Consider the following 23,404-nt stretch of genomic DNA (forward strand, 5'->3'; position numbering starts at 1 on the left):
TAAAATCTGGTGGTTGCTCTCAAAGAAGGTTAATTATTGATCAATGTATAACTAGAACAGAATTGAAGTATTTACAATCAATATGACAAAAGGCTAACATTTAAAGCATATAGAGACACAAATTGTTTTTGTTTTTAAAAAAAAATCAAGACCCTAATGGGCAAATAAGCAGAGGTCATAAATAGATGATTCACATAGTAAAGAATATAATTAATAAACAAACATATGGGATTGTATACAATTTTTTTTAATTTTGGGGGAGGTAATTAGGTTTTTATTTATTTACTTATTTTAATGGAGGTACTGGGGACTGAACCCAGGACCTTGTGCATGAGAAGCACCTGCTCTACCCCGGAGCTATACCCTACCCCTTACAGTTTCATAATTAGCAAAAAATGCAATATGCAAGAGTAACCTATGATTTTGTATCATTAACTTAGTGAGTATTAAAAATAATTCCTTGCAGTTCCATTTGACAATATTTTAAGAGTTAGAAGAATACCCATTCTCTTTAATTAGTAATTACACATGAAAATATATGCAAATGACATAATCCAAAGACTGAAAAAAGTTCACATATCAACAGAGATATTGAGTGAAAAAGTATTAATATTTAAAAGCGGGAACAACCTAAATATTATCCACTGGGAGGCATGATACATCTAATTCAATGAGATATTTTGTAGTAATTTTAAAATATCGGTGAATACAAGATACGTCAGAAACATACTGTCATATGAGAAAGCAAGGACACTATAAAGGTGACTGCGGTTCTGCCATAAAGGACTTGGAAGACAATCTGAAGATGCTCCCACTGGCCAAAGATGGCCAAGTTGAGCATTAAAAAGAGATACAATGGACTGAATCATATCAAATATGTTAAAATTCCTGAGTTCATGATGATAAAAGAAGCAAAAATCTTCACTGTCCCTTTGTCATGTTCTCTGATTTGTGTTGTTTGGAGGAAGGGGTGTGTGTGTGTGTTTGTGTTTGTGTGTGTGTGTATGTGTGCATGTGTGTGCAGTGTCCATTAGTATCAGTGCCTGTCTGAGTTAGGAAAATGACATCTCTGGTGTTGTAAGAGGACAAGCAGTGTAGACAGCAACATGAAACACTAGCCTTCATTTTGTTTTAACTTACAGACTAATGTTAATTGTTCTCAGAACTGGATTTTTTCCCCTCAAAATGGAAACTGTCTTTTCCTTTTGGATTTAATGAAGTATTGCTAGTTGAAGTCAGTTTGACATAGTGAGAGAGATGTCAGGTTGATTAGAAGTATTGCTGGCTGATTTAAACCCAAAATCTGAACCTTTTTAAGAGCAAAAAATACTGCACATGGGGAAAAAAAATCCTCTTTAGAGGATTCTGGGAAACTAACACATTATTCTGAAAAATGTAAATAAAGGGAAAGAATCAAGCTTGAAAAAAAGAATACATATATCTCGTTATGCCACAAGAGACTAAGGAAAGCAGTTCCCTCTGGGAAGAGGGGAAGGGAACTGGATAGCTGGAGAACCGGGTGGGACAGGGCTCACATTTCACTGAATACCCTTTAATAAATTACATATTTGAAAAACTCATTTAAGTATCACTATAGAGATTATGTAACAAAATGGAAAAGTTATTATATTAAAGGGAAAAACTCAGAAATCAAATGATAGCCACTCTGATTACAACAGTGTAAAAACTGCATATACACATAGACCAGGCATGGAAGGAAACACAGAAAAACAAAATTGTTGACTAGAGCCGCAGAATTTAGGGACATTTTTTCCTTTTCATTGAAATGAATTCCATTGTTACATTTATAAGGTTATTTGTCCAATAAATAATGTTAAGGTGCCATTTAAATGGAAAACATGGCACCTTACTCTCTCTGTTACCCATTCTTGTAGGAAAGCCCAGCTATTTGAACCTTGAGCCCATAATCAAGTCACTAAGAACCATTTGGGGGTAACTTGACTCTTCCTGTAAGCAAGAGATCAAAGAAGGATAAAAGAAAGGGTCTGTTGAGGGCTGCTCATACAGTAGATGTTAAAAGTACAATGACTTTGCCCAGCTGTTTCTCATCCCTGCACTAATGCGGGGGTGGAGGCGGTGGTGGCATTCACTGAGTAGGAGGCCAGCAGAACATGGAAAGAGCCTGTCAACAGTGCATAAAAGACACATACTGAAAACACTGCTTGCAGGAGGAGTGAAGCTTGTCAAATACTGCAGAGGCTGGGAAAGTGAAGAGAAGAGAAAGAGCAATTATAACCTGAACCTAACAATTCCCCAGCTAAATTTAACTAGAGAGGTGGAATACATCTGCAGCTTGAAAACGATAGGCAAATGAATGTTCAGGTACAAAAAGACCCAACCTACATAGAACTTTAAATGGTCACTGTTAAAAAAAAAAATCTATTTTCATATCAATCATTTGCTGTTATTCTGAATATATTTCAAATGTGAACCCCCCCAAATAAATGAATGGCCTCAAGGAGGAATAAGGAAATCCTAGGCTCAGGACAAAACCTTTTATTTCTTGTCATAAGTCAGTATCAGTAAGGATTTACTAATGTCAACACTTTCCAGAAACACTACTTTAAAAATTTTCAGCTATGAATAATGAAAATTAAATAGAAACTTTCATTTATCTTTTTAAGAGTAAAATGGAACTATTCAAAGTCTTCCAAATTTTTATGTCAAGAGATATCTCAGTTAATGTACGTATTTATGCTGAACTATGTTCACAATTAAATCTAAAATATATTACCTAAATAACTAAAATACATTATCCTAAAATAGAAATACTTTATATGCATAAAAATGTATATCAAAAAGGTAACTAATTATTTCTGGCTAATTAAAGTGATTTTTACTTTCTTCTTTATGTCTTTCAGTACTAGCTGAGTTTTAAAATAATATGCATATGTCACTTATATAGAAACAAGGTTATTTTAGATATAAGGCCTTTTCAGTTAAAAAAACACACAACTTGATTTAATAGCCACCATATTACAAATTCTGTTATAAATAAAAATGGGTACAATTTCAATCAGAACAATGTGTAATTGTTTTCACACACAACTTATTTACAATTATTTTAGCAAAAAAATCACAGGCAGTAAAAAATCTAAGTTGCAAATAGCTTTTGGAAGAGTTTATTTATTCAAGTATTCCCTATTCTAATGAAGACTGCTGGGGGGAGCTGATCATGTACAAGGTCATTACTGAGATTTATGATCACGTGCATTATTTATGGTTACTGAGATTTATAACCATACATATTATCTAGAGTTAAACCAATCTATGTTTTTGCTTTTCAAATCCAACTTTAAAAATATAAAGCTGATTAATTATTCACATCAAGTACTCTAATATCACTATATTCTGTTGCCAAGTGGATGAACGCATGGATTGCTCTATTGGCTCAAGACTTTAGCAACCATTCAAGTCCTCTGTGGCAGCCACTACTAGTTGCTTATTCACTGTGCAATCTCCTGTCTTCCTCACTAACAGAACACTGATCTTATTTGGGACAGCAGTGTACCCTGCTAAAATACCAGCTTCCCTGGAATCCCCTGCAGCTGGAGGAAACCATGTGGCACAGTTCTGACCAATGAAAAATAAACAGAGTTTCTGGAAAGCCTTTTTTGCCTGTAATGTGACATGACATTATGTAACTCCATCAGAGCCCCATTATAACTATGGAACCACATGCACCAAGACAAAAGTGACACATTTTTGTGAGTGGTAGAGCAGAAAGACAGATTTCTTGTTATATGGGAAAAAGAAACTTCTATTTGGTTAATACACAGTAGTCAGAATTCTGGCGTGTATAGCCAAATACAATCCTACTTGCATATCATATACTCCTTCTTTTACCGTTACGAAAATGAACCCCAAATCTGAAGGGAATTTGGGTAGACTTAGGAAGTCAAAGTATATCAGAGTGCTGGACTAGGCAACATTTTTAAAAAGAAGCTATCCCAAGTATATTTTCCAGTCATGAAGACTAATGGCATCAGTAAGAAAGAAGATGGTAGAAATCTGGTGTAATTCTGGTTAACAATTTTCTTTTGTTTTAAATTGAAGTATAGTTGGTTACAATGTGCTAACAATTTTCTAAATCATCTATAAACCAGAGCTCATATCACAAACAAAAAATCACTAGTATTTTATGTCTAAAAACAAAAGCAAAAAAAATCTGCTCTCTTTTGCAATTTTGACATGTAGTATTCATGAGCATCTTTTAAAAACATCTTTATGGAGCCAAGAATGTGTAACTCAATGCCAGGTCAAGATCTATCAGATATAAATGAAATATTTACTGAAGTATTTAGCTATCATAAATAGCTGGTTGCCCTCAAATAAGTCATTTTTCTTTGAAAGTGTTGGAAATGTGATTATCCCACTCCCCCTACACAGATTATTTTAAGGAAAAACTCCATCCATAAAGATCATACTCTAAGCAAATCAGCCACAGATCTAAGATGAAAATGTTATACGAAAGGAGATAAACTCTATAGAGCTAGGAAATCTGTATTTTACTTGATTCTTCACAGTACTTTATTTACTATGAAGAATTACTTTGCTGTGAACTCAAAAGAAGTTTAACAAACATTTATGGGCTGACTATGTGAACGACCCCTAGGAATAATGAACACAGATCACACATCAGAGCAGGTTCCTGTAAAGTCTAGAAGAAAGCACTTTCCAGGTTAGGGTTTCAGAGTCGAGAGAGATACACAGTTTCTTCATGGCGTGTCATGAAACTGATACCCTCACAGGCCATTCTACCACAGGTGGACTCTACACTGAGCGTCGCCAGCTTATTTTGCTCTTACCATGTATCCATGTATCCTTAAAGGACTTGCCAAAATGACCAGAAACTCTGTATTAGTTGGTATCTGTTAGACCAAGATTTACTTTAGATTATATAGAAGTGAAGGGAGAAAAAAATTAGGGTATGTTGTTGCTCGAACTACAACAATAATACTAAAATCTACTATTAATTGAGAGCATTCTATGCGCCAGCCATGGTTCTACATCCTTTCCTTATATTAGCTAATTTACCTCACAACTCCTATGGGATAGGTGCTATTATTTCCCTCATTGTATAGGTGAGAGAATTGAGGTCCAGAGAAGGTAAGTAACTTGTGCTAAATCACACAGCAAGTACGTGGTAGAATCAGAATAAACCCAGGCAGTCTGCTTTCAGAGTCCACGCTCTTAACTACTAAGCTATACTACCTTCAACATAGGAAGGAGAAAATCATGCAAAACAAGTCTGCGGATGGTTTTAAAATATGCCCACAAATTCTTTGATATTCCTTCCTTTAATAGGTATCCTACTTCTCCTCCCTTGGAGTGTGGGATGGACTTAGTGCCTTGCTTTGAACAAACAGAAAAAGGGAGGAGTAATGGTGTGTGACATTAGGGACTAGATCATGAAAAGCACTGTGGCTTCCTCTTTGCCCTCTCTCTTAGACCATCCACTCTGGGGAATGCCAGCTGCCATGTCACCAGGGACTTTCCAGTAGCCCTGTATGGAGAGGACCAGGTAGTGAGGAACTTAGGTCTCCTGCCAATAGCCATGTGAGTGAGTTATCGTAGAAACACATCCTCCTGTTCCAGTCAAGTTTTCAGCTGACTGCAGTCCTGACTGGCATTTGACTGCAACTACGAGAGACTGAGCCAGAACCACCCAACTAAGCTGCTTCTGAATTCCAGACCCACAGATTGTATGAGATAGGACATATTTGTGATTTTGTCACTCAGTTTTGGTGTAACTTAATGTGTCAATGAACACAGGAACCTTTCATCAGAACCATATTTTCAATATAAAATTATATTTTAATATATTTTGTATAAAATATATAAAATTATATGTCATTACATAATTATACAAATTGTATATATATAATTACATGTAACTATATACAGACACATGTAACTATATATATAACTATATATAACATACATATATATGCACTACATGTAATATGTAATTATTTAACTATATGTAACTATAAATTGTGTAAATAATTATTTAGATTGCCTGTTCATTCCCAGGAAGCAGTAATCATTTTAATCACTGCAGAACGGCAGAATAACATATCCCCAATGTCCTTCAAAAGCCACCCTACTTACTTAATCAAAAATTAAACAACATATGTTAAACATACAGACATGTAGAAAGATTATTCCTGCCCTAAACTGTCATATATTCTACTTTTTCTCTTTTCTTATAAGTCAATAAAGAAATAACACATTCCAGTTCCAAAAATCTATCATAAGAACAAGCTGTCTATTTGATTCCTAACAGTCTATTCAAGGTGCTAATCTGCCATTATTTATAGACTCTTGATTCCTTTCTGAGCAGCTGTCATTAACAGAGTAACTTAAGAATTCAAAACACTCTTTATTCAACTCAACTGCCTCCTGGAATTGCTAGTTATGCACCTCAAAGTTACAACTGTGATAAAAGCTAAAGATGAATCCAGCCTCAAGAAGGCTGTGAAAAAGAGCCGCCATTATATACACCAAGATTAGCTAATGCTCACTGACTGATATTCCTTTAAAGCCCTCATTCCTAATCATTTGGACCTCTTTTATCAAATTGGAAGCTTTCTGGGGGTGTTTTCTGCACCAGTGTTTTAACTGTTTGTGGCTTTCAAAGCACTCCAGAGCTGTTGTTTGAACACCCATGTGTGTCCAGAAGACAAACAACAGTGTACCTTTTGGTGTACAAGGGGAAGGGGAGAAAACAGTAAGTTGGCTTCTAGTCTAGAAGTATTTGATACTTTGCCCACCCCATTCTCCCCTGCCCCAGGAATTTAGAAATGGCACTCTGGCCTCAGGCTGTCTCATCCTAACTCAAATTCTCTAAAGGAAGAAGAGCAGGAGCATGACCATATCTGGGCAGTGAGGGCTGAGAAGAGCCTGAGAACAGGAAATGCAGAGGGGACAAATGAGGAAGAAAGTGGATAAAGAGAAATGGAGAAAATGAGCAAAACTGAAGAATAAGGAAAAACAGAGGGGGAGAAGAAAAGGCAAGAAGAGAAAGAGGAGTAGAAAGATTTCAGAGTAGGACATGAGAGCAAAGAGAGAATAAAAACATGGAGAGGCAGAGAAACAACGTCTCCTCAAGGGAAAGAGAGAGTGAGACGCAGAGGATAAATGGTGCAAAAGGCAAAGAAGAGAGGAGTCAAGGCTTACCCCCAGGTTTCTGATTAGGCAGCTAGTATAAACTGGGAATGCCAATAAGAGATCCAGAGAATAGGAGAAAAAGCAGGTCTGACCCATAAAATGATGACTTAAGCTTTATACATGTTGAGTTTGTGTTGTGTGCAGAGTAACCAAGTGGCAATGTCCAACTGGGCAGCTGGAATGGAAACTCAGAAGATGGGTGTGGCCCAGAAGAGAATATATGGGAGCCAGTGAAGCTATGAGGAAGGTATGGTGAGGTCAAAGAGAGAGATTGCACAAGGGAAGAAGAAGATGTCTAAGGACAAAAGCCCAGGAACACCAATATTTGAGGGACATGGGGAGAAAGAAGAGCCCACGAAAGAATCCAAGGATAGGTGCATATGACCTAAAGCATAGGAAGAGAGCTTGGAGAGAGAATGGGCAGGTGGACGAGTGAATAAACACCCCTACTATGAGGGGCAGCAAGGGGAGTGCTATCCTTATGGAGCATCAGGTTTCCATTAAGGTAAGAAAGCTGAGGAACTATTCCATGAAGACAGAGGTGAATTTGTTGCCAATGGCAAAAGGTTCCAAAAAGCACCATCACCTCTCCTTCTGTACTCCTAGATTCCTTTGAACTTATCCTTTGAGCAAAACTTTTGTCACATTGTGCTTCATGTCTGTGCCTTTGGCTTGAGAGCAGGATGGGGTCTGCTGATACTTGTATTCTTGGTGCTTAGTCAGTGCAGTGCCTGTCACCCAGCAGAAACTCAATAAATGCTTGGAGGTTTTCTGAAGGGCAATGGGAAGTAAGCATTAGCAAAAAGTCAATACCTTTGACCTATTTCTATATATTTATCAACAGAGACTAGTCACAGTTCTACAAAGGTTTAGCTATAGGTGTAGTTGTAATTTGCACATTTTAAAGCTACCTAAACACTCAAAGAGAGCACCGGTTAAAAATCACAACATATCTATATAATGAATACTATATATCCTCCAAAAATCTATATAGACCATCAATAACAAATAAAGCTATATGAAGCCTACATGTTCAGCACAACTAAAAGATACAGATGACTACAAGCTCAAATCACATTTAAGCAGAAATATAAAGACCAAATTCCAGCAAAGCAATGTCTTGAGCCCCACTGCAAATCTTTATGGAAAGTCAGAGTTTGGAAAAATAGCTTGTTAGCAAGAAGAAAGGAACAAAGGGCCTACATTTGAGCTTAAAATTCCCCCAGGAAGAGGAAGTCCACTCTAAGCACAAAAACTCTGAGAAAAACACCTTGTCAATTAGACTACTAACTACGGAGAAGGGAATTACTTAAATCTGTGGGACGTGAGTGGCAATCTCAAAAAGGCATTACTTCTGGGGAAGGAATAGGTAAAAAGGGAAGGAGATGTCTGCTGGTGAGTGAATGGAGAAGGAGAAGAGAGAGAAGAGGAAATTCGCATCCCTATAATACAAATGAGAGCGAAAAATTGACAGCCCGAAGTTATCGGAAGGAAGGAGATAATAAAGATTAGAGCAGAAGTAAATAAAATAGAACTAGAAAAACAATAGAAAAGAATGAAACTAAGCTGTTTTTAATAAAAGATAAAATTGACAAATCTTTAGCTAGACTAAGAAAAAAAGAATCAAATAAATAAAATTATAAGTGAAAAAAGAGACATTACAGCTGATACCACAGAAATACAAAGGATCTCAAGAGACTAGCAGAAACATTTATATGCCATGCTAGAAGAAATGGATAAATCCCAGAAATACAACCTATTAAGACTGAATCGAGAAGAAAGAACATCTGAACAGACTAATGAGTAAGGAGATGGAATCCATAATCAAAAACCTCCTAATGAGGAAAGCCTAGGAACTGATAGCTTTACTAGTTGAGTTCTACCAAACATTTAAAGAAGATTTAATGTGACTCTCAAACTCTTCCAAAAAATTGAAGAGAACACCTCTAAACTCAGAAAAGGAAATGATAGGCCAATATATCTGATGGACACAGATGCAAAAATCATCAATAAATACTAGCAAACCAATTCAACAGTACTTTAAAAGGATGACACACCATGATCAAATGCGATGTATTCCTGGAATGCAAGAATGATTCAACATATGAAAATCAATAAATGCAATACACTACATTAACAAAATAAAGGATAAAAATCACACAGTCATCTCAATATGAGACTGACGCGCTGCCTGCTGCGCCAAGAGGGCAGATCACAGTCATCTCAATAGATGCAAAAAAGCATCAGACAAAATTCAGAACATTTTCATGAAAAAAAAATCTCAACAAATTAGGTACAGAAGGAATGAATCTCAATATAATAAAGGTCATTTATGACAAACCCACAGCTAACATCATATTCCATGGTGAAAAGCTGAAAGCTTTTTCTCTAAGATAAGGAACAAGACAAAGATGCCAACTTTCACCACTTATTTTCAATACAGTACAGGAAATCCTACCCATAGTAACTATGCAAGAAAAAGAAATGAAAGGCATTCAAACCAGAAAGAAAGAAGGAAAATTATTTTTGTTTGCAAATAACATGATCTTCTATGCAGAAAACTCTAAATTCCACCCCCAAAAAAAAAAAAAAAAAAGTTCATTAAAGTTTCAGGACACAAAATCAACAAAGAAAAATCAGTTGTGTTTTTACACACTAATAATGAACTATCCAAAAAAGAATTAAGAAAACAATCATATTTACAATAGCACCAAAAATATTAAAATACTTTGGAATAAATTTAACTAAGGAGATAGAAGATCTGTACACTGAAAATTATAAAACACCGATAAAAGAAATTGAAGACACAAATAAATGGAAAGATATCCTTTGAAAGAATTAATATTGTTAAAATATCCACACCACCCAAAATGATCTATAGAGTCAATGTAATTCCTTTCAAAATTCCAATGGTATTTTTTTACAGAAATAGAAAAAAAATCCTAAAATTCATATGGAGCCACAAAGAACCTTGAAAAGCCAAAGCAATCTTGAGCAAAAACAAACAAGCAAAACAACCCAAAACAAACAAACTACAAAGCTGGAGGCATCACACTACCTGATTTCAAAATATACTATAAAGCTTTGGTAATCAAAACAACATGGCACTGGCATAGAACAAACATATAGACCAACGGAACAGAACAGAGAGCCCAGAAATAAGTGCATACACTTATCGTCAACTTATCTTTGAAAAAGTTGCCAAAAACACATAACAGGGAAAGAACAGTCTCTCCAGTGATGGTGCTGGGAAAATTGTATATCCACATGCAGAGGAAACAAAGTAGACCCTTATGCCAGACCATGTAAAAAATCAACTCAAAATGAATTAAAGATTTAAAATATAAGATCTGAAATTATAAAACTACTAGATTAAAGTACAGGGAAAAAGCTTCTTGACAATGGTTTGGGCAACTTTTTTTGGACATAATCCCCAAAGCACAGGCAACAAAATAAAAATTAGACAAATGGGATTGCATCAAACTAAAAGGCTTCTGTACAGCAAAGGAAACAATCAACAGAATGAAAAGACAACCGACATGATGGGAGAAAATATTTGCAAATAATACATTTGATAAGGAGCTAATATCCAAAATATATAAGGAACTCAAACAACTCAATAGCAAGAAAACAAATACCTAAGTAGAAAATAAGCAAAAGACCTGAATAGGCATTTCTCAAAAGAAGACATACAAATGGCCAACAGGTACATGAAAAAAAGCTCAACAACATTAACCATTAGGGAAATGCAAATCAAAACTACAAGAGATACCACTTCACACCCATTTAAAAGGCTATTATAAAAAAGCTAAAAGATAAACAGTGGTGGCGAGGGTGTGGAGAAAAAGGAGTTCTTATACATTGTTGGTAGAAATATAAATTGGTACAGCCATTACAGAAGATGGTAGGGAGATTCTTCAAAAATTTTAAAATAGAATTACCATATGATCCAGCAATGCCACTTCTGGGTATATACACAAAGGAAATGAAATCAATATCTTAGAGATGCCTGCACTCCCTTGTTCATTGCAGCATTATTCATAACAGCTAAGATATGTAATCAACCTAAGTGTTTAAAGATGGATGAATGGGTAAAAAGAATGTGATACACATACCTTTGAATATTATTCAGCCTTAAAAGAGAAGGAAGTTCTGTCACTTGCAACAACATGGGTAAACCCGGACATTATACTAAATGAAATAAGCCAGACAAGAAAGAGAAATACTGCATGATCTCATTCATAGGAGGAATCTTAAAAAAAAGTCAAACGCATAGAAGAAAAGAACAGAATGGTGGTTACCAAGAGCTGTGGGATAGGGGAAGAGCCGAGGTGTTGGTCAAAGAACACAAAGATTCAGTTGTGCAGAATTAGTAAGTTCTGGAGAACTAATGTACACTATAGTGACTGTAGTTAATACCATTATACTGTAAGCCTGAAATTTGCTAAAAGAGTAATCATAAACATTCTCAGTATGAGGAAAAAAAACCCCCCAATAACTGTGAGGTGTGTTAATTAGCTTGATCGTGGTAATCATTTAACAATTTTTATTTATATTGAAATACCACATTGTGTACTGTAAATATATATAATTTTTCTACCTCAATAAAGGTGGAGAAAATCCTTATGGTTCTCAGGTAAAAAGACAGACTATCTTAAAAGGGCAAGACAATTAGGTTGGCATCAGACTTCCCAGGAGAAACATATAAGCAAGGCAATAATGGGGCAATATTTTTAAGAAATTCAAGGGAAGAAAGTGTGAACTAAGGATTTTATATCTAGCAAATCAGCACTTTAAATATCAAATCTGTATACAAAGTCTTAAACATGTATGAACTAGGGAAATACTGTGCCCACCAGCTCTGGACAAGGCCTGACTACTTTTTACTCAGGTCATTTCTTAGGTTTGTGTTTGCACGGAGTAACCTTGAGGGATAAGGTAGCATCCACCCCTAAAATAAAGAGCAAGTTTGCTTCCACTTACCATAAAAGCAATATATTCCCCAAGTTCCATGTTCCTCTCCTATAACACAAACCACTACATGCTGCCAGCATCCAAGAAACAGTAACCAGCTAACTTGTTAACTTACAAGTAAGATAAAAAATCTCAGACCCTTCATAGTCCCTAACACTACAAGAGGGTGAGTTTCATCCAACCAACGTTAACAGGAAAAAGACTGATAATAAACATTTAATATTTTTAAGTGTAGACTTAAACAAAATGGGGATAGGGGAGAAGAATAATATAAAAATCTTCTGTGTTTTGACAAAGTAAAAATAAAATAAGTAAAAAAATGGGACGAGGAGGTGGCAAAGAAGAAGGCAGAATAAGCTCACTGTTTGTTCTACTGGCGATAGGTGAGAGTCCAAAGAAATCTTAAAACCTGACAAACTAGACAGTAACAGGTAAAATAAGAAAACAGAAGACTATGGGGGCCTTTACAAAGGTATAAATACGAAGGTAACAACTGGAACAATAGCAAACCCTTCTAAACACTAAAATAAATATTTTAAAAAGCAAAGAAAACGTATCATGTATGTAAATACAGCAAATATAGTATATGTAGCAATTACAATGAAAATGTGACAGAGAAAAACCAAACATAGTATCATTTCAAGAACTGTAAATGGACTTAATTCACCTACTAAAGGAAAGAGATTTCAAATTAAGTCACGAAACAAGGCCCAACTCTACATTAATACAAAAGTGATTCCAGAAAGAACACAAGTAAAAGACATTTTTCAGTCCTAACAGCCATGATTCACAATGAAGATGTAACAATTACAAATATCTTTCACCAAATAACGAATACCTAACACTAAATAGCAGCAACTATCTTTGTTAAAGCAGAAGCTATGGAAGAAGGAAGGAAAATTAGAAAACACATTAATAGCTGGAGACTTTAACATTCCCACTCAGTGAAACACAAGTCAAGCAGACAAAACATGAGGATACAGAAGACCTAAAAAAAAAAAAAATCTAGAACAATCTTATGGTTAAATACTGAATTTTACACCCTGCTAGTGAATATGAAGTAGAAAGTGTGTATCTGTTCAAAATTGGTTTGGAAGAAGAACTGATGTGGGAAGGGCTTTATCATACTGAGTAGAGAACACAATGAATGTCAAACTGGAAGCCCTAGCTAGTGCAGTAAGATGAAAAAGAAGTAAAGTATACAAATTGGAAAGGAAGAAAAAAACCCATCTTTATTCACAGATGGCATGATTATCTATGCAGAAAATCCCCAAGAATCTACCAGGAAAAAAAAAAAAAAAAAAAGACCTCCTGGAATTAACAAGCAAGTATAGCAAGGTTGCAGGATACAAGGTCAATATATAAAAAGGCAATTGCTTTCTTACATACTAGCAATGAATAATTAGAATTTGAAATTAAAAAATAAATTTGTAATAACATTAAAAAAAGGAAATACTTTGGTACAAATCTAACAAAATAGGTACAGGATTTTTATGTGGAAAACTGCAAAACAATGATTGAAAAAAATCAAAGAAGTTCTTAATAAACAGAGAGTTATTCCATGTTTGTGGGTTCAATGACTCAGTACTGTTAAGATGTCAGTTCTTCCCAACATGACTTACAGGTTCAACCCAATCTCAATCAGAATCCCAGGAAGCAAAGTGGGGGTAATAGCTCAGTGATTGAGTGTAATGCTTAGCATGCACGATATCCTGGGTTCACTCCCCAGTACCTCCACTGAAAAAAAAAAAAAAATCCAAAAAATCCTAGGAAGCTACTTTGTAGATATAAAAAAGTATGGTATTGGCAAAATAATAGACATTTAGATCAACAGAACAGAATAGAGAGCCTAAAAATAAACCCATGCAAATATATCAACTTATCTTCAACAAAGGCACAAAGACAATTCAATGGAGAAAGGATAATCTTTTTTAATAAATGGTGCTAGAACAACTAAATGTCCATATCAAAAAAATGAATCTAGACACAGACTAAATATTTTTCACAAAAATTAACTCAAAATGGATCACAGACCTATCTCTACAGTGTAAAGCTACAAAACTTCAGGAAGAAAACACAGGAGAAAATCTATGTAATCTTGGGTTTGGTAATAAGTTTTTAGATACAACATCAAAAGCACAATCCATGAAAGAAAAAATTCCTTCACAAAAGCAATTTTTCGGTTTTAAGCTGGTTAAGTGTTAAGTTAATTGGTTTTAAGCTAAACTTTTGTTAAGTTGGTTACACTGGTATTTATTAAAATTAAAAACTTTTGCTTTGTGAAGGAGACTATAAAGAGAATGAAAAGACAAGTCACAGACTGGGAGAAAATATGTGCTAAACACATCTCTGATAAAGGATTTGTATCCAAAATATAGTTAGAATTTTAAAATCTTAATAAAAACAAACAACTCAGTTAAAAAATGGGCAAAATATCTAAACAGAAACCTCATCAAAGAAGATATACAAATGGCAAATAAGAGTATGAAAAAATGTCCACATCATTTGTCATTTGAGAAATGAACATTAAAATAAAGGAAATCACTGCACACACATTAGAATTGCTAAAATCCAAGATACCAACTGCTGGTGAGGCTGCAGAGTAACAGGAACTCTCATTCATTGCTGATGGGAATGCAAAATGGCGCAGCTAGGTGGAACAGTTTGGCAATTTCTTACAAAGCTAAACAGTCTCGCTATATGATCCAATAATTGGGCTACTTGGTAAATACTCAAGTGATCTGAAAATGCAAAAAAAAATTTTATCCACACAAAACCAGCACATGACCATTTACAGTATCTTTATTCATAACAATCCCAAATCAGAAGCAAAGAAGACGTCCTTCAATAAGTAAATGGATAAACTAACTGTACATTTATACGGTAGAATACTACTTAGAAATAAAGAAGAATGGACTATCAAACCATGCAAAGATACGGATGACTCTCAAATGCAGACTGCAAACCGAAAGAACATGAGGTCGGAACTGTTATGAAAAGAAAAATATTAGTGGAAGAATGTTCAAGATGAAGTAAGAGGGTAAATTTCTTCCCCAGGAAAGCTGTACAGAACTATTAAAGACAGACCATATTATACAGATATTCCAAAGTGTTCTTGCTTCCTTTATTAACACATTATTTAACCATTCAACTCCTGCCACAGAATCATAAATCAAAGAATTCTTTTGTTAAAAGATGACTCAAACTTTCACTTTTTGGTTCAATGGAATTAATTCAGTCACTCGGTGTTTCTAGCTTTGTTGGACTAACCTTTCTTTCGAAGCTAAGAACATAAGAGGCAGGTTTACTGACTTCAGACTGTCATAAACCATCTGACCAGAGAACTTCAGAGATACTTTGTTTGCCTCTACCTTTTTAATTAAGCAAATTAAGCAAATTTTTTATTTTAAAGATACCTTGTACCTACAATTAAGGAATACTTATAAGATAATCTCCAGGGCAATGCAGAAAGTTTCAGATTTTGTTACCTAAAATATTAATGATCAAGTCATGAGACAGTGATGGAAAACCATCCACTTCTCTTTTCCCTGGTTAACTTGCTCATTCTTCAGTTTCAGCTACTGATTCATTACTGTCTATTTTTATTAGAGGTCCTCCAGAGGTCCTTAACTTCCAAGAATGTCTCTTTGCTAATACAAGTGCGCCATCTAGTGATGATCATGGGTAAATAAATGTATGCTATGGAAAGTGTGCATGTGTGCCCATCTCCTATCCCAATTCTGCTCTCTGATGGGGCTTTCCAAATGCACCGAGAGAGCAAAAATAAACAAATGGGATCTAATTACACTTAAAAGCTTTTTCACAGCAAAGGAAACCACCGACAAAACAAAAAGACAACCTGCTGAATGGTAGAAAACATTTGCAAATGATACGACAGATAAGGGGTTAATATCCAAAATATATAAACAGCCTATACAGCTCAACATCAAAGAAACAAACAACCTGATTAAAAAACGGGCAGAAGACCTGAACAGACATTTTTCTAAAGAGGACATGAAAAGATGTTCAACATCACTAATCACCAGGAAAATGCAAATCAAAACCACAATGAGATATTACCTCACACCTGTCAGAATGGCTATCATCAAAAAGAACACAAATAACAAATATTGGTGAGGATGTGGAGAAAAGGGAACCCTTGCACACTGTTGTTGGGAATGTAAATTGGTGCAGCCACTGTGGAGAACAGTATGGAGGTTTCTCAAAAAACTAAAAATAGAAGTACCATATGACCCAGCGATTCCACTTCTGGGTATATACCCGAAAAAAACAAACACATTAATTTGAAAAAATAATGCACCCTAATGTTCATAGCAGCATTGTTTACAATTGCCAAGATATGGAAGCAATCTAAATGTCCATCAACAGATGACTGGATAAAGAAGATGTGGAATACACACACACACACACACACACGCACACGCACACGCACACGCACACACACACACACAATGGAATACTACTTAGTCATAAAAAAGAATGAAAATTTTGCCATTTGCAGCAACATGGAGAGTACTATACTAAGTGAAACAAGTCATACAGAGAAAGAAAATACCATATGATATCACTTGTATGTGGAATCTAAAAAAAATACAACATACTAGTGGATATAACAAAAAAGAAACAGACTCACAGATACAGAGAACAAACTAGTGGTTACCAGTAGGGAGGGGAAGGTGAGAGGGACAGGAGGTTAAGAAGTACAAACTCCTATGTATAAAATAAATAAGCTATAAGGAACTATTGTACAGCACAGGGAATATAGCCACTATTTTATAATAACTATATATGGAGTATAATCTTTAAAGATTGTGAATCACTGTATTGTACACCTGTAACTTACATACTATTGTATATAAACTATACTTCAATTTTTAAAAAGCATTGAGTGGAAGAATATACTAAAACTACTGTACTTGAACAAGTTTCCTAATACTCATACATAGGTATATTTAAATATCCAGCATATCCTCCTTTCGTATCACTGCTTAGATAACTGACCTTCATCTCTGAAGCTACATCAGTTTCAGAGAACTTCAGGTCATTCAGCTGTAAGGAATGCTAGAGATAGATAATCTATTATCTGGTCCAACTCCTAGCTCTTCAGATGTGAAAACTAACACCCAGAGGGTTGAGGCCTGACTTGTCACAAACTAATTGTGTTTCCAGTAGGGTTGGTTTGCCTTAGTTTGGTTCCTGATGGACTGGAAAAGAAGATAGGTTTACCTTCCAGAGAAGATGTTTTAAATTCCTCAATAACAGGTTTTCATTCAAACCAAACCCTAGCTGTTCCTGCAAGGATGGCAGAAGGTAAAATTCCTTGATCTAGACTCTCTTCATTGCTTTCCCTTCTGATTGCTAATTGGGCACAGAAACCCTAAGGGATTATGTTTTGCCCACTAATCATCAATGAAAGAGCTGCTACAGCTTCCTGAGTGTTTGCTAGGTGCCACGCGGCATGCGTGAACTCTGGGTAAGTCCCGACCCACCTTCTCTGCTCAGGCACTTTGGGCTCCTGGTGGGCATACTTCTCCCTTCCCTTCATCTCAGTACATTCACTCAGAACAGAGACCAACTTACAGAGCTGGCTGTTTCAGGCAAAGGATATTTTACATACAAAATTATGTAGTGTGAAAATGCAAAGTTTATTCAGAGAACAGTGGCTGAAGCTTTGGGTATCAGGAGCAGAAGGTGCAGGCACTAAAACTGTTTTTGTTTCCTCTTCTCCCCCGGTCTAGAGGGGAGGAGGTAAAATGTGATCAGGAGGCAACAGAATGATGGAAGAGCCAAAGCAGAGGGAGACTAAGCTAGGCTGGTCTGAAGGGCTTAACTGATTTGGGAGATTACAGTTTGAACATGGTCATATGGTCTTGGTAGAGTTTCGGGATCAGGATGCTGGAAAATGACTGTACTTAATAAATGACAAAGACAGAGCTGAAAGGAAATAAAGGTTGACTTTGGCAACCTCCTACCAGGCCTCTAGCCTCCCCCCGGCACCCAGGCAGCCTCTACACAGCGGACACACGCTGGTCTGCTGGGCAAGGTTAGTCCACTTCCACACCTCAAGAGGCTTCTCCTTCCACTAAACACGCCCCCAGGCAGAAAGCAACTTCTGGATCTAAATCTGAACCATTTTTTATTCATGTTTGTGTTATTCATCCCCTTTTTGTTCTTCCTCACTATTGGTAAAGTTCATTTTTAAAACTGTCAATTAAGCTAAGAGGAGCCAAAGAAAGCAGTTTTGTTTTTGTGCCCAGCCATACCCCTGAGGGCCGGGCATAGGGGTGAAAGCAGAATTCCAGGTGAGCGAACCCAGGGGAATTGCCGCTCCCCTCCGGGATGCTCTCCTTTCAGAGTTCTCTTCTGCACAACACGGGGGGTTGTGGGTCTGGTTTTAGTAATACGTCATGGAGGTTCCTTCACAATACCGGACTGTTAATGCTTGAACCTCTCAAGGACGACGGGGTACTGTGGTTTGGAGAGGATTTAGTTACTCTAACTGGTGGGAGGGAAAACATTTCTGGTCGGAGGAGATGGGATCTTCTGGTGCTCACCTCCTCAGCAGCTGCTCCTTCCTCCTTGGCACCAATTTGTAACTTAATAAAATCAATCTGAAGCCATTTGTTATCCACAGATATTAAGGTGATTGCAAATTTCTTAAAGTTCACTTTTTAAAAATAATTAAATAAAAGATTTAAGAGAGGAGTGCAAGCTGGAACATACAGCAAATATCTGAAACTACAAATCTGGGATATCTAAGTGAAAGGGCTTCTGTCCTTGTCTGTTGATGATATCAAAGTGCTAATATTCAACTTCAGACACAGTACCCTCTGGGCTATGACTGAGCTCCTGTTCTACAGTTTTCAATCAAAAGAGAACTTCCAAAGTTATTTATATTGACAGTATAATTTCCAACACAAAAGTTCACCAAATGCACAATGTCACATCTTACGAGGAGTATCAGTTCCAGTCACCCCACCTCCAATTTCCATCCCAACAAAGTGGGATAACCATACTCTGGAGTTAGCTGAGAATCACCATATCCAATATGCCTCTTCCACAGTCTAATCTTAAGCACAACACAGAAAAATTAATAATACTGCTTTCAATACAAACTATACCATATGATTAAAGAAACAACTCTTCCTTGCAGTCCTGTAAAAGACACATCCCAATTGGACTTTTAAATTCTCATCTCCAAAAAGAAAAACACTGCATAAATGAAAGTATTACAAGTCTTTGGTTGAAGGTTGCAACCACAGCATTTAAGAAATCCTGTGTGAGAAAAAAGACAAATACTGTATGATCTCACTTGAATGTGAAATCTAAAAAAACCCAAACTCAAAGATACAGAGAACAGATTGGTGGTTGCCTGAGGCAGGGGGTGGACAGAATGGATGAAGGTGGACAAAAGGTACAAGCTTCCAGTTATAACATAAATAAGTCACAGGGATTAATGTACAACATAGTGTCTATAGTTAATAACACTGTATTGCATATTTGAAAGGCGCTAAGAGAGTAGATCTTAAAAGTAAAAGTCCTTATCATGAGAAAAAAATACCTTTACGAGGTGATGAACGTTAACTAATTTTGGAGATCATCTCACAATATATACACATATCAAATCATTTTGTTGTACACCTGAAACTAATATAATGTTACATGGCAATTATGTCTTAATTTAAAAAATATACATCTCCAACCTGTGATCAAAAGGGCTGTCACTTGCCCTCCTCCCCGCAAAAGCAATCTTGTTCCTACAGTTATCAATGGAGAGCAAACAACCTACTTTAAAGAACTTGGGGCACAGAAACCCTTTGGGAAGGACAGAGGCTTGACTTTCTCACAGAAATGAACCCCTCATGTGGAATTTTAGTTTGTTTCTGGAGGCTATTTTTGCCCAGCTGCACTGTTACAACCATGAACAAGCAGCAACTCCAATCCATACTAAGAGTAAGTGGCCCTGAAGCACTCACTTACAGAGAAATTGCAATTTAATAGAATTAAGAATATGGACTTACATAAATATATCTAAATGTAGAACATTACATTAGGGGCAGAATAAAACTTTAAACATTCTATAACATTAAATTGCTTTAGTTAATAATAACAGCTACCATTTTATTGGGCAATTTTCAATATTGCCATGTCTCAGACAGTAAGTTAAGTGTTTCTCATGTATGTACTATTTCATTTTCACAACAACCCCAGAGGTGGGTATTGTTATCCCCCTTTTATTGATAAAGAAACAAAGGCACACAAAAATTGAGCTACTTCTTGAAAGTCAAAGCTAGTCCATAATCCAGGTCTGACTGAGGTCTACACTCCTCATCAAAAACATGTAAACTAAAGACATCTCAAGGCTCTAAAACAAGTTTCTAAAAGACCAAGCTGTTATAGTGAAAAGTTTCAGAAAGCCACAGGAAAATAAGCCATCATTCCAAAAATAAAATTAAGTTGTGTGAAAATATAAAGCATTGCCTTTAGGGCTAACGTTAGAAACGGCTTATTTATTATTTTTCTCATTGATTTTTTTCAAGGAACTGAAAACATTTTGAAACACGTTTTGGAAAATTTCACCAATTTGACAAGATTATGATCAAATGTTCACTTAGCTCCCACTAGGTGCCATAAACTGTTAGGTGCTGGGATACAGAAATCAAAAGGAAACAGTCCTTGTTCTCAAAAAATTCAGTGTTGGTGGGAGATACAGATACAGTGACAGACCATAATACATTGTGGAAAGTGTGATAATAGAGCGAGTTGCAGGGTATTACAGAAAAGTGAGGAATGGCATCTAATCTAGCCAGTGGGTCGTAGGAGTTTACAGGGGAAGGTTGTCAGTTGAAGCAGGGGTGGGGGTGGGGGTGGGGCTACTCATTCCAGGCAGAGCACAACGCCTGGGCGCCGACCACAGGCAGGAAATGGTGCAGCAGCATGGTATATGGAGGCGGGGGGGTGGGGACAAGAAGGTCAGGATTGATGAAACATGGAGTGGGAGGCAGCGGATGGACACAGGTAAGGCTGGGAAGGTGGGTGGGGGCCAAATCATGAAGTTTAAACCAGAGAAGGGTTTTAAGCACATAAGTGACATGCTCAGAATTACCGTTTAACTACATCCCTCAAAGATTGTGAAGCATGGACTGGAGCCACAAAGCCATAGGTTCAACTTCTGGCTCTAAGGGCTTATTAGCTTTGTGAACTTTGGCAGGATGATAAAAAACCACCTAAGCCTCAGTCTCGTCAACTGTAAAATGGGAAGTAAGAAGATAAGGAATGTAAAGCACTGGAACATAGCAAATGCTCCAATTATTAATATTATAGGCCTACAAGTTCAGGAAAACCCAAGCTGGAGTCCAGATGAGACACAGTCAAGCCCTGCATTGGGGTGAAAAAACAGGATAATCTGAGAACCACTTAGGAAACACAGCTGAGAAAGCCTGATGACCACCCGGATGTGGGGGTGTGGGTTAGGGAGAGGAGGCATGATCAGTGAGCCCTAGGGCTAGGCTGCGTCACTGCATGGACGGCGGAACACCTGATGAGAAGGATGTGGGAGACAGAACAAGCGTGGGAGGGTGAGTCATGCTGAGGAAGAGGAGGTGTACATCTAGGAGTGGACATCCAGGAGGTCACTGGATGCACCTGAGTCTGGGATGCAGGTATGGCTTGGAGTTAGAGATGTAAGTGTCATGAGTATCTCAAACCATGAGAAGGGAAGAGATCACCCACAGAGGGCCTGTTCGGTCATAAGAGCAATGAGCCAAGCCACACCCTGGGAACACCAACAATTAAGGGGCAAGGAGAGAAAAAGAAGCCCCCAGAGAAAGAAAAGAACCACAGAGGACCAGAAAAGCCAAGGAGGGCTCAGTATAATGTAAGCTAAAGGACCACGATGTCACAAAGGAGTCATCAGCTGTGCCCAATGTAGTTCAGAAGTTCAGTAAACTCCAAATATGTCTTCGAAATTTAACAGAAACAAGTGCTGATTTTAGGCCAGAGGGCAATTTTAGCAGGACTAGGGGGACAGAAGCACACCTGCTGGGTTAAGGTAAAAATGGGAGTGTGGAATTGGAAAGAGAATACCATAAATCTGGTAAAAGGGATGCGAAGGAATTATGTAGTAACAGGGGAGAAAGACAGGGTCAAAGGTTAGGTCACAAATTTTTAGGCTGGAGCACTCTGAGCATCTTGTGAGCTGAGAAGGAAAAGGTGGGTGACAAAGGGTGATGATGCATGAGAGAGAATCACTGATGGAACAAGGTTCATGAGAAAATAGGAAGGAATTTCAAAGCAAGCATCTCCTTGGTATCAGGGACCACATTTAGCCCTAGGGACACCTGTCAATGAACCATCAGAGAAGAATGTGACACGGATACTAGTCCTCAGAGTGCACCCACCAGAGGAGCTCGGAGTGGCACCCATTTGACTGTGGGTTTCCTGAGCCTAAGCCTGTGCCTGTCTACCTCTCTATTCCCACTGCCTGACAGTGTCTGGCCCCACCTGGTAGGCATTCCATCTTGTTCTTGGTATGAATGAATAAATATACTTGTCAGAAACTTTATTTTCAGGGGTAGAAATTATATACAAATGCATGAAAACATATGCTAAAGAAAAAAGGAATCTCGGTATTAAGATACAATGAAATATTAACAAAATAATAATACACATGCTCAGAAAACACGCATCTAAGAGCTTTATACAGAGGCAGCGAAAGTTCAGAGAGTGGGGGAGAATGCAGACACAGGGTTCAGTCATGTGGAGAAGGCCTGACATGGGTCCAGAACTCTCTCTGGCTGAACGTATCCCTCATTCTGCAAATTTCAGCATTTAAGATGGGACAAAACTTTTCACCTCAAAACTATAAAGGACAAAAAGGAAATGTATGTGAGACTATACATTAGCTGAGACCCATACACCATAAAATAAAGTCAGCCTGGTCGGCTCTGGCTCAGACTGGCCAGGGTCCAAGCGAGGCTGCACCATTTACTGGCTTGTGACCTGCCCAGGTCCCTTGCCCTTTTCTGGAAAAGCAGACCATATGATAAATAAGTCTCCAAGCTTCTTTCAAATCTCTTGCTTAAAGGTGCTAAAGCAGCTTCTTAGCCTTCTGAATCATACACTCCTCCGAGCATCTATGAAAGCTATGAGTTCTAACCTCCTTCCAAAAAAACCAAACAAAATTCTACAAATCATTTGAGAAATCCCTGACTGT

At 37.0% G+C, this 23,404-nt stretch overlaps 1 protein-coding gene and 1 long non-coding RNA gene across 2 annotated transcripts in view; one reads left to right on the top strand and one right to left on the bottom strand.

Annotated features, from left to right (window-relative positions):
* HACD2 (3-hydroxyacyl-CoA dehydratase 2) overlaps positions 1-23,404 on the bottom strand; it is an 88,354-nt gene that overhangs the window by 45,854 nt on the left and 19,096 nt on the right.
* On the top strand, positions 17,288-22,411 carry LOC116663814. Its single transcript, XR_004320173.1, has 3 exons — positions 17,288-17,298; positions 17,476-17,477; positions 22,185-22,411. It is a non-coding gene; the product is annotated as an uncharacterized LOC116663814 (long non-coding RNA).

The sequence above is a fragment of the Camelus ferus genome, chromosome 1 (assembly GCF_009834535.1).
Source record: "Camelus ferus isolate YT-003-E chromosome 1, BCGSAC_Cfer_1.0, whole genome shotgun sequence".
NCBI classification, from domain to species: Eukaryota; Metazoa; Chordata; class Mammalia; order Artiodactyla; family Camelidae; genus Camelus; species Camelus ferus.